General features: G+C 40.8%; 1 pseudogene; it reads right to left on the bottom strand.

The window, feature by feature from the left end:
• Positions 1–8,601: 8,601 nt before the first annotated feature.
• LOC133749796 (centromere protein K-like) lies at positions 8,602–9,452 on the bottom strand (annotated as a pseudogene).
• Positions 9,453–14,319: the final 4,867 nt, after the last annotated feature.

Here is a 14,319-nt window from a genome sequence, read left to right on the forward strand (position 1 = left end):
TCCTAAATAAAGCTCTCACTCTCTTATACATCTTTCTCACTAAATAAAAGCTTAAAACGTACCATGCTGCCTCGTTGATCTGTGCCAGTATTTAGAATTCTATTCTAAATATTAGGCAAGAACCCTCTCAGACTTATTAATATTGGGGATTTAGTAATAAGCCTGTGGTGAAATCGTAAGGCACCCCAAATTCTGGTAGCACATGTGGCACCCTGGATAGCATTTCTAGGGAACTTTAAGGGGCCACATTTCAGGATAAATTTTAGGGGGTCTTGTCCGATTTCAGAACCAGACATCCAGATCAGGTACCCTACATCGTAACTTGGAGGGGCCTCGTCAATCAAACTGATGGACCCCTCCCCTGGGTCAAATCTTTTCTACCTTCCATTTCTAACCCATCTGCCCCCTCACAGGTGTTCCCTGTAAAACCAAAAACCAAACCAAAACAAAACAAAAACCACCTGTTCTTCAGGGGGAAATGGATGAGTCTGAAGGTTTTCCCCCCACCTTATTTTCCTCCTACAGGAAATGTTTCACCGCCATGAGAGGAGGTGGTGGGACAACAGGAGGAGCTCCCCCAGGGGCTGGCCAGTCTACTCAGAGCTGCAGGGGAGCCACCCCCCAGCCAGATACCACCAGTGGCTCTGCCTCTTAGGCTGGAACCCCATGGCACAAGGTAAGGAGAGACTCTATGTCTATCACCAGGCTCTGTTGGTGAGTCTCAAAGTGGCAGCGTGCAAGACTGGCATGAAATTCAAATTTGGCCTTAAAGACTGGTGTGGGCTGGGTAACTCTCCTCCCCCTTGCCTCATCTCAAAATTTAAACTTTGTCTTAGAATCAGGTCTGGTCCAAAGTCTACTCTCCCTGTCTTATCAATAAAACAAGTTGGGTATCCCACCCTTCTAATGGCTTTCTAACTTGCTAAACTTATTTTGCAATTTGTTTTAACAAATTTCTGGGTGGTCAGTACTCAATGAAACAGTAATAGGTAATTAACACTTGTTTTAAATAAATACAATTTTAATTTTAATTAAATTCAGATAAAGATATATAATATCAGCATCTTAAGTCATTTAGGTGTAACTACTAATTTATATTGGGTAAAGACAAATGAAATAAATGTGTCTAAATGTAAACTTTGGTACTCTCAACACCTTATGTTCTATAGAAAAACTACTTGAATTTGCTAATGTGTTTTCATAGATTGTCCATATAAAAATAGTTCAACATCACTTAAAAGTAATTAATGCTGAAAATTAATGTGTTATCTTGTTTAAAAATGTTGTCTTAATTTAAAGATTTTTAATAGGTTATTTCAAAATGTAAAACAAGAAAATTGACAGATGGCAAACATCACAAGTATAGAGATATGTACTTAGTAAAAAAGACTAAAAAAAGTTTTTTTTTAAATAAAAAAGGACAGGGTTTGTAAAAATTACTTCATCCTAATGGCTAGTTTACTCTAAACTAAAATAAAAATAATAGATTGTTTCAAGTAAGTTAAAAAGGGTATGTAAAAGTCACAAAAATTTATAAAGAAAAAATTTTAAATACAAAAGCTATTACTGATTCTCTGTTAAAGCAATGAGTTAAAGTAATCTAGTATGTTCTCCTAATGTCTGTTAAATTCTAATTGTTTAAAACAACTCAGTTTTTATTAAGAGCTATGGGTTATTTAAATGCGTGCTTATTTTCAAACCTTTAAATAATCACTTTTTTATTTAGTAAATATAAATTTCCAAAGTACAGTTTATGGATTACAATGGCTTCCCCCCATAATTTCCTTCCCACTCGCACCCCTCCCATCTCCGGCTCCCTCTCCCATTCCATAAATAATCACTTTGTAACAATAATCAAATTTGGTTTGTATTATAATATAAAATGGTATTAATACAAATGTCTAAAAATTGTAAAGTCTGGTAATCTAGTGTTACTAAACATAATGGTCATCTTGGTAAAAGGGCCCCAGAGGCCTAAAAGAGTAAAGTGTGCCTTGTAAAATCCTACAGGTGCTTTCAAAAATGCTATGTAAAGTAAACAAGTGTCTCTTGTTGGTTAACAAGTTTGTAATTTTAAATATGAAAACTTAAGGTCTTTTTGTCATCCACAGTTTTGTATATCAAATTTACTGCTCATAAAATTAAAGTGTTGTCGGTTCTGGATAACTGTCCTCCTATAGGTTGCAATGGACTTTTTCCAGCCACATCTATTGTATTCAGTACTTTGGGATGACTCTGTAAACTGATAAAGCTAATAATGTATTACAGGTACCAACTAAAAAAAAGTATAGTTAACTAAGGTTACTAAGATTAGAAAGTAATTCAAATCAATTGGTGATTTATAAATAAAAGGGTTAAAGATTTTAACAGCTATTACTAAAACTGCTTTATTGTTCTGATGTATGTGACCCTGTAGTTTGCTATGAAAATAAATGCATCTATCTAAATGTAATTAGCCTTTAAATCAACATCTCTGTATCATTTATGTATGTTTTTCTAATGTCTCTGCTGGCATACATGTTCTGTATACAAAAAAGTTATTTCAAGTGTTACATAGTGCTGTAGAGCTTGATTATATTATAATCTGTAACAAATGTTTCCCGTAAGTATAAAGAGCTAAAGTTGATGGAAAATTCATGTAACCTAAATATCTGTAAACTTGTTAAAAGGAAAAAACTAAAAACATTTTATATACTTGTGCTTAAATTTTCTGGTTAAGCTACACCATATTGGGTATTTAAGAGATGTTTCCAAGTACATATATTCTTAAAATTTGTAAAGGACCTTGGACCTTATGGTAAGTGTTTTCCTAAGTTGTTTTCTAATGATTAAATCTGCTTGCTAAGTTTTCATTTGATATTACTCTTAAAATGTTTGTGCATGGAAGAGCTGCCCTGCCTTTTTGACCCTATTGCCATATATGATCATTCCTTGTGAGATTACTTAATTACTTAAAGACTAGCGTAGGAAATTAAAGCTGCTGCCAGGCAACACCACACAGAGTAACATCTGTTTTGCCTCTGGTGGTGCAAGGTTTTTAAGCATGGCTGGTAACTGGTAAGATTTTGTAGTGACAATCTGGCAATATCCTTGCATAGCTATTTGGGTAAGGACATAAGTCAGTTGTGTTAAAGGTCAACCATGTTCAGGAATCAGAGTAACTCAGCCCAGCTAAATATTCATAAGAAACAAGCCTATGACTATAGACTTCCAGTCTAGGCAACAAAAATTAGAGGTAGGACTGAGCTCTCCCTTGACTTGCATTCCCTGGTCTACTTTAACAAGAACCAGGAGGAAAAGAGAGCTGGGCATCAGAAGCAATGTAAAGATGGGTGGCAGGCCTATTACAGGCAGCTCTGTACCATGATCTGCCCTCAGAGAGACCCAACAGGCCAATCCACTGCAGTGGCTTTTTTTTTTTGAAGGGTTTTCTTTTTTTTTTTAATTAAACTTTTATTTAATGAATATAAATTTCCAAAGTACAGCTTATGGGTTACAATGGCTTCCCCCCTCCCATAACTTCCCGCCCGCAACCCTCCCCTTTCCCGCTCCCTTTCCCCTTCCATTCACATAAAGATTCATTTTCAATTCTCTTTATATACAGAAGATCAGTTTAGTAGATATTAGGTAAAGATTTCAACAGTTTGCCCATCTAGCAACATAAAGTGAAAAAACTACCATTGGAGTACTAATTATAGCATTAAATAACAATGTACAACACATTAAAGACAGAGATCCTACATAATATTTTAAAAAATTAATTAATTTTCTATGCCATTTCCAATTTAACACCAGGTTTTTTTTTTTATTTCCAATTCTCTTTATATACAGAAGATCAATTCAGTATATAATTAGTAAAGACCTCATCAGTTTGTACCCACACAGAAACACAAAGTGTAAAAATACTGTTTCAGTACTAGTTATAGCATCACTTCACATTAGACAACACATTAAGGACAGATCCCACATGGGGTATAAGTACACAGTGACTCCTGTTGCTGACTTAACAATTTGACACTCCTGTTTATGGCGTCAGTAATCTCCCTAGGCTCTAGTCATGAGTTGCCAGGGCTATGGAAGCCTTTAGAGTTCGCTGACTTTGATCTTATTCCGATAGGGTCATAGTCAAAGTGGAAGTTCTCTCCTCCCTTCAGAGAAAGGTACCTCCTTCTTTGATGGCCCTGTTCTTTCCACTGGGATCTCACAAAGATCATTCATTAGGTCTTTTTTTTTTTTCCATGATATCTTGGCTTTCCATGCCTACAATACTCTCATGGGCTCTTCAGCCAGATCCGAATGCCTTGAGGGCTGATTCTGAGGCCAGAGTGTTGTTTAGGACATCTGCCATTCTATGAGTCTGCTGTGTATCCCGCTTCCCATGTTGGATCTTTCTCTCCCTTTTTGATTCTATCAGTTAGTATTAGCAGACACTTGTCTTGTTTGTGTGATCCCTTTGATTCTTAGACCTATCAGAGTCATCAATTGTGAGCTGAAATTGATCACTTGGACTAGTGCGATGGCATTGGTACATGCCACCTTGATGGGATTGTGTTGGAATCCCCTGGCACATTTCTAACTCCACCATTTGCGGCAAGTCCAATTGAGCATGTCCCAAATTGTACATCTCCTCCCTCTCTTATTCCCACTCTTATATTTAACAGGGATCACTTTTCAGTTAAAATTTAAACACCTAAGAATAATTGTATGTTAATTACAGAGTTCAACCACTAGTACTAGAACAACAACAACAACAAAAATACTAAAAAGGATAAAGTATTACATTGTACATCTAGAGTCAGGACAAGAGCTGATCAGGTCATTGTTTCTTATAGTGTCCATTTCACTTCACAGGTTTCCCCTTTGGTGCTCAGTTGTCACCGATCAGGGAAAACAAATGATATTTTTCTTTTGGGACTGGCTTAATTCACTCAGCAGATTGCTCCATCTTGTTGCGAATGACCGGGTTTCGTTGTTTCTTACTGCTGTATAGTATTCTATGGAGTATATGTCCCATAATTTCTTTATCCAGTCTACTGTTGATGGGCATTTGGGTTGTTTCCAGGTCTTAGCTATTGTGAATTGAGCTGCAATAAACATTAATGTGTAGATGGCTTTTTTATTTGCCAGTTTAATTTCCTTTGGGTAAATGCCAAGGAGTGGGATGGCTGGGTTGTATGGTAGGGTTATGTTCAGGTTTCTGAGGAATCTCCAGACAGAGTTCCATAGTGGCTTAACCAGTTTGCATTCCCACCAACAGTGGGTTAGTGTCCCTTTTTCCCCACATCCTCTCCAGCATCTGTTGTTGGTAGATTTCTGAAAGTGAGCCATTCTCACCGGGGTGAGATGGAACCTCATTGTGGTTTTGATTTGCATTTCTCTGATTGCTAGTGATCTTGAACATTTTTTCATGTGTCTGTTGGCCATTTGGATTTCCTCTTTTGAAAAATGTCTATTGAGGTCCTTGGCCCATCTCTTCAGTGGGTTGTTTGTTTTGTTGTTGTAGAGTTTCTTGATTTCTTTGTAGATTCTGCTTATCAATCCTTTATCTGTTACATAGTTTGCAAATATTTTTTCCCATTCTGTTGGTTGCCTCTTCACTTTCCTGACTGTTTCTTTTGAAGTACAGAAACTTCTCAATTTGATGCAATCCCAAATGTTAATTTTGGTTTTGACTGCCTGTCCTCCTGGAGTATTTTCCAAGAAGTCTTTGCCTGTTTCTATATCTTGCAGGGTTTCTCCAATGCTCTCTAATAATTTGATGGTTTCGGGTCATAGATTTAAGTCTTTAATCCATGTTGAGTGAATTTTTGTGTAAGGTGATAGGTATGGGTCTTGCTTCAAGCTTCTGCACGTGGAAATCCAATTTTCCAAGCACCATTTATTGAATAGACTGTCCTTATTCCAGGGATTAGGTTTGGATCTTTGGTCAAATATAAGTTGGCTGTAGATGTTTGGATTGATTTCTGGTGTTTCTATTCTGTTCCATTGGTCTATCCATCTGTTTCTGTACCAGTATGCAGTGGCTTTTGATGAGGTAAACCTGGGCTTCAGCAGAAGTCAGCTTGTGAAGAGCCCTGGCAGCTCTGCCAGCCAAGAGTTGGATCACTGGAAATGGACCTTCCCTGGAGTCAAAGGACTTCAGGTTAGAGCCACAGATCTTATTGGCTCTAAGCTGAAAAGCCCTTCACTCAGCCCAGTCTCCAAAGTGATAGAGCTGTAAATTTCCTGTTGGAGATGCCACCTACATTTACCTAGCCAGTTCTCCTCCAAGGCCAGGTAAGTAATAAAAGTAAACAGAGTGCCTTCCTCAAGGAGGTTCATACCTCCCTTAAAATGTACCCTATGTCAAGAGATAGATAGGTCTGGGCCTCTTAACTTACAAGGCGTAAAGCCCACCAGGTTATTATCAAGCTCTTCTATCAGGTTCCTGTCAATCAGAAAACTTATTTGTTACTTGGACAACACCATTCTTGATTCCTCTTGACTCCTCTCATAGCAACTCTGTCCTTTGTTCTGGACCCTGTCTTGCCCACTCCTGGGCCTCATTCCTTTGTAATTTTTTCTTTCTTTCTTTTTATTTTTGACAGGCAGAGTGGACAGTGAGAGAGAGAGACAGAGAGAAAGGTCTTCCTTTGCCGTTGGTTCACCCTCTAATGGCTGCTGCGGTAGCGCACTGCGGCCGGTGCACCGCGCTGTTCCGATGGCAGGTGCCAGGTGCTTCTCCTGGTCTCCCATGGGGTGCAGAGCCCAAACACTTGGGCCATCCTCCACTGCACTCCCTGGCCACAGCAGAGAGCTGGCCTGGAAGAGGGGCAACCGGGACAGGATCGGTGCCCCGACCGGGACTAGAACCCGGTGTGCCGGCGCCACAAGGCGGAGGATTAGCCTGTTGAGCCACGGCGCCGGCCCATTCCTTTGTAATTTTATTGCTTATTAAAGTCAGTGCTATACAGACATTCTGTACATATCCTGTGGGGCAGCAGTAGTATCTCTTAAACAGTATTACCGTAAGTAGTGTACTTCAAAATGTAAATTAACTTGTTTAAAACTGTGACTTTAACATCTGTGTAATTAGTGTATATGGTATCTACTCTCCATTATCAAGATAATTCATTATTAAGGGAATACAGTTCTGTGAGCAGTGTTTCCTATTAAATATCAACTACTGTCTCAGTTACACATAAGAGCAGCAGTGGCTCCACCTTGTTCAGGAAAAGTATATTTGACAAGTTGGTAAAAATGCATAAAGTTAAAAAGTTAAAAACATGCTGCAAATAACTAGTCATTATTTTGTGTATAAAAGCAGAGCAGAAATTAAACGCTGAGGATTTCTGTAAATTAGTTGTTCTCTGTAGTGGATTGCTGTTTATACTCCCAACATATGTGTACTGATAATCCTCTCCCACACTAATGAGTGGCTTTTCTCCTGGTCTTGGCTGGAATCTGCTTTATTCTCACCCTGTCTCTATACTACAGTGTCTGGTTAAGTGTTTACAGCTGGTGATGGAGCGAACCAAGGCCTTCAGCAACCAGGTGGTCAACCAAATGCTACTACCGGAATGTGCTCGGCTCCTCACCCAGGAGACAGCAACTTAAGACATTGCCCCATGCCTGGTCTCCCATGTGGGTGCAGGGCCCAAGCACTTGGGCCATCCTCCACTGCACTCCTGGGCCACAGCAGAGAGCTGGCCTGGAAGAGGGGCAACCGGGACAGAATCCAGCACCCCAACTGGGACTAGAACCTGGGGTACCAGTGCCGCAGGTGGAGGATTAGCCTAGTGAGCCACGGTGCTGGCCCTTTGCCTATTTCTTAACTTGGTTGTTTGTTTTGTTGCTGATGGATTTCTTGAGCTCTTCATTGATTCTGGATATTAGTCCTTTATCAGTTGTGTAGTTTGCAAATATTTTCCCCTATTCTGTTTTTTTGAGATACTTAGATTTTATTTACAGAAAATTAATGAAATATTATGAACATAATTTTGTTGGTAATAATTAGTAGAATCAAGAGTGGATTAGTATATGTCATTTGAGATACAATATATATTAAAATACAGTTTTTAGGCTACCTTACCCATTAGCTCTTTATATTCCAATTTTTAACAAATCTAGAAAAAAAGCAGTAGACATGAAACAAATTTACTAAATATTTAAAATTATGTGGCCTTCTACAAATATTACTCCAACTTAAAAACCATCTGCAAATTAAATCATTTTTGCATTACAGTTGCTAAATATAAAGGAGTTAAGTACCAGGTAGAGCTCAAAATACACACATAAATTTTAAAAGAAAAATATTACATTAGTAATATCATAAATTAACAAAGATTTTCTGAAGAATATTTCATGATATAAAGCATATTATATGTTTTATAAGTCTAGGATATTTTTTATTTACATTTTTGCCCATACAGTTTAAAACGCTAAAGCACTAAGCAAGGACCATTTAACAATGAGTAATGGGTGCCAGCATGTATCATTTAAGGATAAAAGGAAGATGGACTATGTGTTTCCATTTGCAAATAATATCCTTTATAGAAATGCCCTGTGTTTATATTATCCTTGAATGACAAGACTCTTTACTGTGTGAAAGAGACCATTCTATTACTGATAGAAAGCTTCTAATCTTATTTGGGTTGGATCTTCTGGATGTCTCAAGGCAATTTCATTACACAGCAGCAGTTCAATATAAGGAGGCCAAAAGGAATCACTAATTTTGACATTTGGATCATGTGGAACATCAAATTTATGAGTCTTTTTCTTTTTAACACTTTCATCAGGCCAAGGAAAGTGGTCTAGAAACTCAACCAAGGTAATCAAGAGTTTCTTCTTTTTTTTTTACATTAAGCATTTTAGTTTTCAGCTCAGTAAAGATTCTTGATTCAGAAAATGTCACAACCTGATTTTTCAATTCACTGTGTAGCACAGTAAGAGATTCCATTATCTGTTGCTGTTCATCCAACCACTGATGCTCCCTTTGTAAGTCTTCCTTTAACTTTTCATTCTTTGATAAATAGTAGATAGCACCATTTCAAGATCATGCTGCAATGTTTGGAACTCTTCTTTCCCTAATGTTACCAGAACATCATCATTTAGGGGAGCTATAATTAAAGGACTTGAACTTTCTCCAAAGATAATATATAAACAGCTCAACAAGTATATGACAAGATGCTCCATATAATTTCAGGTGTTTCTTTTTGCCATTGACTGAGTTCAGCAGTCAAACATTTCACTTGCATAATTAATAGTGAAAGCTGAGCATTTGAATCAGTGAGTGTCTCAGTTCCAATAAGTAATAATTTATTCTGACATTCTTGCATATCTTTCCACATTCCTTCACATTCTTTAATAAGTTCTTCTTCAGTATCAATAACAACTTCCACATCTGTTGTACTATCTGGATCTAGATCTTGCTGATTCACTGACATGTGCTTTGTGATTTTCTTAATTCTCACTCCAAGGCCAAGCCTGCAGGCTTCCACTGCCATCAGATCACCTCAGGGTCACGTAGTCACTCCCCTATTCTGTTGGTTACCTCTTCACTTTGTTGTTTCCTTTGCAGTGCAGAAGCTTCTCAGCTGGAAGTAATCCCATCTGTCAATTTTGGCTTTGACTGCCTGTGCCTCTGGGGTGAGTCCACAGTGGATGAAACACTCACCTGCCCTGCCACATGCACTGTGCAGTCAGTGTGAGCATGGGACCCTCAGCAATGACCCACCCCAAGCAGTCTGAGAGCTCTGAGCCTCTGACATCAGACACTCAACATGGGATACGTTGAGAGGATGGGGACATCTCACAGCCCTTCGTGGGTGACCAGCCCCCCAAACAACCCTCCCAGCCAGAGTCAAAGTCAGTGGGGGAATGCAGATTTTTCCCTTTGGTAAGATCCTCTGATAATATGCACACTGAAGAGCCACTGCAGCTCTTACTGGTCTCAAAATGGCGTCTTTCTTCCACCAATTGCCAGGCACCCTTGGAAGGGGGAATGGAAAGAAAGAAAAGTACTTTTCTTTCACTGCATCTGGGGGTGCGCTGCCCCCATTTAGTCTCCAGGGCAGACTCAGAGCCAGTGTGCTCCACAAGGCTCCCCATCCAGCAATAATAGCAGTGGCATAGGCTGCATTCACCTCACTCTCCAAGGCTGACGTGTCCTCCAGTCCCAGGCTGCAGGGTCGTGTGTGGTGTCTGTGCTCATGGCTTCATGGAGGCACTTTCTACACTGCTCCACAACATCCCCCTTCCTTCTGTAGAATTTCTCCTGCAAACTTCTGCCCAGCTCTCCCCTGGGAATGCACTAGTTCTCTCTCGCTCTCTCTCTCTCTCTTTTTTACTATTTTCCCATCTTCTAAACCAGTGCATCTTCTCCCTATTTAGCCATCTTGGAGAGAGAGAGAGAGAGAGAGAGAGAGAGAGAGAGAGAGAGAGAGAGAGAGAGAGGTCTTCCATCCATTGGCTCACTCCTCAATTGGCCACAATGGCTGGAGCTGTGCCGATCCAAAACCAGGAGCCAGGAGCTTCCTCTGGGTCTCCCACATGGATGCAGGGGCCCAAGCATTCTCTACTGCTTTCTCTGTTGCACCTGCTGGGAGCTGGATCAGAAATGAAGCAGCAGGTACTCGAACCGTGCCCATATGGCATGCCCATGACACAAGCAATGGTTTTACCTGCCATGCCACAGGGCTGGCCCCACTAATATATATTTTTAAAGATATATTTTTATTTATTTGAAATGTAGAATGACACTATGAGGAGAAGACAGAGGTAGAGATCTTAAATCAATTGGTTTGATCTTTAAATGCTTGCAACATGTCACAGCCAGGGCCATTCCAGAATGAAGCCAAGAGCCAGGAACTCCATCCGTGTCCCCCACACAGATGGCAGGAGCCCTGCCATCTTCTCAGGAGCATTTACAGGGATGGGTGTCAGCAGCAGAGCAGCAAGGGCTCCAACCAGTGCTCTGATGTGAGTTGTAGGTATCACACATGATGTCTTCAGTCCCTGTCAGCCCCTGAACAGCTACTATTTGCTTGATCTAAGATTCAGAACACAGTTTCCTGTCTCCTTTTGTTCAGCATTTAATATGGCTCACTAAAGTTTTTGCTTTTCATCTTTAAAATTTTCTGCTATTGTACTTTGTCTTTTGTGTGTTTTTTTTTCCCCATGTTCATTGTTCTACTGGCGTGTTCAGTCTGTTAAGGGGTATTGATAGCTCTCTGTTCTCTTTCAGACAAAAGTAGATTTTGCTGATTTATTACATATTTTGCACATTGAATAAGAAGCAGGGAGTTGGCATACCTCGAAGACTGGTGACTCCTCTCCATCACAGTCCCTCAGAAGCCAGCTGCAGTAATTTCTTACCCTAATGCCAATGTAAGCTCCTTCTCTGTTTACTGAACAGATTTTCTGTGTGTTTCTTTAAATCCAGAGCACACAATGATCATTTTCTAATGGAACCCCCAGTTTCCACCTCTGTGCCTTGTGGGAAATGGAAAGCCTGTTCCCATTCTTTAGGGGGAACAGAATGTGATGTTGACAGCTCACCCACTGTCTATGCTTTCCCTAATCTGTGTGTGTGGAGAGAGAAGAACATGGAGTAACATCCACAGCCCATGAGGCCATGGTCGGGGTGTATGTGTGTGATGGGAGTGGGCAGTCAGAGCAGGTGTGTGTGTGTGTGTGTGTGTGTGTGATGTGGGGAGTGGGCAGTCCTCACATTAGGGGTTTGGGCACACTGGCTTCCTGATAGACTTGCTCATCTGAAGCCATCACCTTTCTCAGAGCCTTTGTCCTGCCTGGACCTCCTGCCAAGCAGCTCCTTCAATAATCTTGTGGCATCCAGACTCTCCCCATTGCTGTCTCTCTCCAAATGTCATTTTGTCCACTGCTTTTGCCTGGTACCCCGTGAGGATACGATCCTCTAACACTCATTCCTTCTGGTCAGCTTACACTTACTCTAGAGAGCCTACCATGCCCCAACAGGACCTCTGATTATTTCTTTCTGTGCTTCTCTTCCAGTTCCATGATCGGACTGTAGGGACTCTGCTTTTCCAGCACCTGATACTCATCTCTTTGAATGCACTTGGAACATGGCTGGCACTGAATATATCTTTTCCAATTCATGATAGATTTTCTATCTAAAGCTGTAGAACAATGACATTGTGGGCAAAATGCTGAGGTGGATAAGAAAAATATAGAGCAGGAACAAGGGACCCACTAAAATGAACAGGGTACACACAGAAATTTAATTCTTTGACCACAAAATATAAATGATATAGCTTTTCAACAACATGAGTAAAACCCATTGTGTGAACCTGAGTCATGTTATTTGTCTGTTTCCTGGTAGTGATGTCCTATACATGGAACCAGGCAATGAAACACAACCTTCAGATTTTCTTCTCCTGGGATTCTCAGAGGACCCAGCATGGCAGCCCCTCATTGGATGTGGATGGGATGACCTCACATGGGTTATCACCTCGAGGTCATCTAAGTTCATCCCACGGATATTTGGGGGGGGGGTGACTAGGCATTGCTGTGTTGTCTGCTGTCATGTTATTTTCACTGTTGGAACTCTCTCTCCCAAGTCATCAACTGTTGCCTGTGAGGCAGAGGTCTGGAGTGACAGGCTCTTATCACTCACAGATACATTATGTTTGGTAATCTGTGTGGGCTTCTGAAAGGAGGGGTATCTTTCCCATATTCAAGCACTTAAGAGTGGTGTGCCACACCAACTCTAGCCAAAGGAAAGACACCCACAGCATTGCTGCCATAACAAAACAAATTCCTAGCACCTCAGCGACTGATGGCATTATGCAGGGGTACCCTATTTTACACAAACAGACAGTGGTGTATGAGATCATATATATGTCCTGTGCTTAGTGGGGGACTTCCTTGATTCATTAGGTCAAGGCTGTATGCCCACATGGTGTCTTCAGAGTGTCACCTCTCTCAAGTGAGGGAAGATGACTTGGTTCCAAATTCTGGGATGATCAATCCCTTATGTGAATTTGTGTGTGCCTAACCTGGGGTCACTTCGACTGAGGACAAGGGCAAGGAAATGGGGAAAGTAGGATGTTCTGTGCTCACCCTCACAGAACCAAACAGCACACAAAACACTGAGGGGCCTACTTGCTGAAATCAATTGAGGACCTCACCAAGTATGACATGCTGTCTCACAGTCACATTGGGTGCGAGATGTTGAGGTTGAGTCGTTCACTTGTAAATGACTTTGCTATGCTAAAAAAAGCTTCTCAAGAGTCAGGCCCCAACTCTCCCTACTTTGAACAGGTGCTCACACAATGGAGAGCGAACCTTCAAACTCATTTTGATTGGGTTACACTGCTCAAAGCATATTTGTCAAGACCACAGTTATTACAGTGGAAAGCCTCCTATGAGGAAGAGGCTGAGACTGCAGCAAGGAATAATGCTGCCTATGGAATAGCAGTGACCTTTGATATGCTTCCAAGCCATGGTACCTACATATATCTTCATGAACAGGCCTGCATTGGAGTAGTTGCCTATTTTGATCAGGTCAGAGATTTGACACTTAGAGCCTTAAAAAATATAAATCCTCCTAATTATAGTCAGCTCTTTAGAAACCTAGTTCAAGGCCCAGGTGAAAGGTTCCCCGGTTTCCTCACCAGAGTCTTGGAGGCAGTAGAGAAAAGATTACTGCTTGGCCCTGATGAAGATAATTTGGTCAAACTATTAGCTTGGGAAGGTGCTACCAAAGAGAAAAAGCTGCATTGCCCCAGTCCATAATGAAGACCGTTCTAAATTGATAGTAGCTACAAAGGAGTTAGCTGCTGATACACTCATACAGGCCCTAACTGCAGCCATTAACAAACTGAACACAAGGAAGTCTAATGATCCTCTGGTTTGTTGAGGCTGTCAGGAAACGGGACACCTATGGCAAAACTGCCCAAATGCTGACAGATGGGGCAAGCCCCAAAGGCTGTGTCCCAGGTGTAAAAAAGGCTGTCATTGGGGGCAAAAGATTGCAAGACCAAGCCTTTAAACTCCCAGCAGGGTGACCCTCAGCCCAGCAAGTAAGAGGGAGTCCCAACACCATTAATTGGTCAATGCCCATCTTCAATCTGAGGCCAAAATTGACCCTATACTTAGATGACATTGCCTTTGTGTGTTTAATTGATAAAGGGGTGGATGCCACTGTCTTAAAAGCTAGGGACACAAGTAAAATGCAACATTGGAAGATAGCACCTGGGCACGAACTCCAAGGTGTTAGAGGATTAAAATTGGTTGATCAGATCATCAAGCCTGTAACATGGAGAGATGACAGTGGAGATACTAGAACCATCTTTCTGC

Source organism: Lepus europaeus, chromosome 20 (genome assembly GCF_033115175.1).
Source record: "Lepus europaeus isolate LE1 chromosome 20, mLepTim1.pri, whole genome shotgun sequence".
Taxonomy (NCBI): domain Eukaryota; kingdom Metazoa; phylum Chordata; class Mammalia; order Lagomorpha; family Leporidae; genus Lepus; species Lepus europaeus.